The 3625-nt window shown below is 40.2% G+C and overlaps 1 protein-coding gene across 1 annotated transcript in view; it reads left to right on the top strand.

Moving 5' to 3' along the window:
* LOC106011166 overlaps nt 1–3625 on the top strand; it is a gene marked incomplete in the record, with an annotated part of 109853 nt that overhangs the window by 1055 nt on the left and 105173 nt on the right.

The following is a 3625-nucleotide window of genomic DNA, read 5'->3' as shown; positions in this document are numbered from 1 at the left end:
AAAACAACAGAAAAATAAAACAAAATAAAAACTAAAAAACAAATAAACAAAAAAACCAAAACAACGAAAAACAAAAACAAAAAACCCCCAACGACAAAAACCGCAAAGAAACAAAACAAAATAAAGTGCCAAAACAACCTCTTCACCACCCATTCTAAAAGCAACACCAAAGAACAGCAATCGAACAAGCAAAGAAGTAATAAAGGAACCAACATCTTTCTGTCAAAGCACTCAAGATGACGTCATATCTCTTTCTGCCAATCGCGATTTTGTTTACATAAAAAAAAAAAAAAAATAATACCCCCCCCCAACAAATAACATTCTATTAATTGTCTGACAGTACGCAAGAACGGCACTCGAATTCGACTCATCGATTATGGAGTACAAATTCTATTACAAGAAGTCTTATAATGCAACTTCTGATGTAACATATTTTTCAGGTACATCGTGCTTCTGACTACTGATACCACTCCTGGCTATTGTCGGCGAGTGATCAGAACCTTGCTAGCTCTTAGAGCTTGCGAGTGTTGTAAAAGACGAGCACAGATCCACGGGACTTCGACGTGTCCTGCCACTTTTATTTTTATTGTTATTTTGAACATTCGCTTTTCTAACCCCACGGGCTAATCTTCCGTTTCACCGGTTTTTTTTTTTTTTTAGCAACACGATTAGCGGTATTTATTTGGGTAACCATAGCTTGAGGCTTTCATGTTTTATATTATAGTGTTGTTCTCTATACATATTCACTATATTATATAAAAAAGGAACACCATAATATACAGACATTACCAAGGACAGGACTCTCTCTCTCTCTCTCTCTCTCTCTCTCTCTCTCTCTCTCTCTCTCTCTCTCTCTCTCTCTCTCTCCTCGCCCCCTCCCGCCAGCGGGCCGTTTGTAAGCTTTAAAAAAATTTTTTAAAAGGAAAACAATACCTTGAAACAATATCTAGCAAGCGAACACACACGTCAAATAAATCATATTTCAAATCACAATGCAACATAAAAAAGGTAGATCTATAGGTTCAACACCTCCGAATTTGACGCCAGTCTCCGAAAGTACTGTGCCAAAACGAACATAAAAAAAAACGTGTCAAGTGCATTTTCTTAAGACCCCAACGTTGGACCTTAACCTCACGATAACGAGTCCGGTGCAGTCTACCACTAAACTGCCAACGCCAGTAGCAGAATATCGGAGATCACCTAAATGAGTATAAATTGGAATGTTAAAGGAGGCATGTTTTGAGAGAAATTCCGTAATGATCGACCACTATGAAATAGAAGAGGATTAGGGTTATGTCCCTTCTTAATTGTGTTTGTTGGGATGGACGGAAGTCCTTCGCATGTTTTACTCCTTGATGATGTAGCGGACACACTCGTCCGATAAGAAACAGAAGAAAGGCAACGTTTTGGCACATTTTCAACCATCATGCACAAATGAGAAACACGAGTTTGCATTATAATTTTTAGAGTATTCGTATTGGTAATCACTGCCTTTCTCACCACGCATCAGGGTATAGGGCACGAACAAACACGTCCCACCTTTCCCTATCTTGCACTAGCCTCTTGAAATTATCCCATGTCTTGCCACTTTCTCTACATCATTCTCTGTGACCCTTTTACAGGTTCCAAATGTCCTTTCCTTGTTGCATATTATTGATGGCCTTTTTAAAGTACAAGCGGAAACTCTGTTCGAATTATAATGAAGTTACGCCCCAGATATGCTTTGCCGAGTGATCAAAATGCGCGTCTCTATTGAGTTAAAATAATTATTTTTCGGCACCTTCAAAGGATCCCAATGGTTGACCTCTTAGGTGAGTGCTGCTCTCTAGCTACACTTAAGTTTGTTTATGAAGGCGGCGCTCGCGTAGATCACATGTTTTGAAGAATAACACCAGGCACAACCTATCTCGTATTATATTGGCGTTTAATGATAGTTTTCTCCTTATCTCTCTCACCAGACGCTTTAACTCCCGCATTCAAATTTTGGTGGCCCTGCCTTTAAAAATTATGTGTGTGAGCCTCAAGCTCAACTTGCAACTGATAACAGATTTTGGCTTGTGTGTGCACGCACACGCACACGCATCCGCACACGCACACAGACACACAGAGTAAGAGTGAGAGAGAGAGAGAGAGAGAGAGAGAGAGAGAGAGAGAGAGAGAAGAGAGAAGAGAGAGAGAGAGAGAGAGAGAAGAGAGAAGAGAGAGAGAGAGAGAGAGAGAGAGAGAGAGGGGGGGGGGTAGAGAAAGAAAAACAGAATTGTGACACACTCTATCATATAGATCTTCTGTTCAACAAGTCAGCCAAAAAACCGAACAGGGTAAAAAGTTGCGTGTAACCCTATACAGTTGATGTAGAAGAAGACCTTACATTCCTCGCTGCAACCTTAACGGATTTTAAAATTATGTTATTTACCTTCACCTTCAACGTTACACCAGCGCTCACACGTTTTTTGAAATCGTTGAGTCCGCCACTGTGGTAATTGCTGTTTAATTCTGCTAAGGTCGCCGCTTTCACAGGGTCGAATTCCCCCCTTTGTCTTCAACTCCGATCAGCCTCGATTCTCCACGACTTGCCAATCGATACGAGGCTGCCGGCACAACTTTAGATCTATACTCACTCATAATGCGATAAAACAAGAGGCTACCAGTACTTCCTAGTACCCAATTCTTCCTGGTGTGCGGAAGAAAGCGCGAGTGCTCTTGTATAAGCACGTGCGAGAACGTGCATTTGTTTGAGTGTTGGTTTGTTTTGTAAGGGCTTAAGCCTGCGTCTATTTGATCAGCCCAGCGTCATAAACACGTGCCTTATTGTTCGGTATTTTAATTAAAAATGGTTGTCGGTTCTGAATTTACTTATGATCGATTATTATATCCAGCAAAATATCAAGATCGATTAATCACAGTTATCGATGGCTCAGCGTTTTAGTAAAATTAAAGTCCAAAAACTGTATATGTATAGAAGTATCATTAATAACAGATTCATTGCCGTAATTTATTTCAACGTAGGAACTCCGCTTTCACATTGATTCCTTTTTTTTCATGATGCAGCTGGGGGGATCACATACAAAAGCGAATAAATATGGCCTATTTCAGAGCAGATGACGATAGTACATAATCTATTCAGTTATAAACTAGCCAGGTCGAACGAAGAATTGTATTTTTAGATTCCATATGCTGCTTTTTGAGAGTGAAGTGCCATACAATTCATACATGCTGCACAAAGGCTGGAAGCTATAATGCTCAACTCTATCTAAGAGGAGTTTATCATTTCTAAGTTTGGCACAGAATGGAATTCAAGAAGAAGGAAGGAAGGAAGGAAGGAAGGAAGGAAGGAAGGAAGGAAGGAAGGAAGGAAGGAAGGAAGGAAGGAAGGAAGGAAGGAAGGAAGGAAAGAGTGAAGGAAGGAAGAAATGAACGAAAAAAAGGAGAAACGATACACCCAAAGAAATCATTTTGTACATTTGAGATCCGACAATACGCGTTTTTTCCTCAATGAACGCAGGTTCTCCTTTATGTATGTGAGAGAGGGTATGTTACCATGTTGTGTTTGGATGTGTGAATGAGCACTTTCGTGTGTGTTGGTGTGTGTGTGTGTGTGTGTGTGTGTGTGTGTATGTGTGTGTGT

The sequence above is a fragment of the Aplysia californica genome, unplaced genomic scaffold (genome assembly GCF_000002075.1).
Source record: "Aplysia californica isolate F4 #8 unplaced genomic scaffold, AplCal3.0 scaffold00004, whole genome shotgun sequence".
NCBI classification, from domain to species: Eukaryota; Metazoa; Mollusca; class Gastropoda; order Aplysiida; family Aplysiidae; genus Aplysia; species Aplysia californica.
Note: the sequence above shows the minus strand (reverse complement) of the source record. Positions and strands in the feature narration are given on the sequence as shown.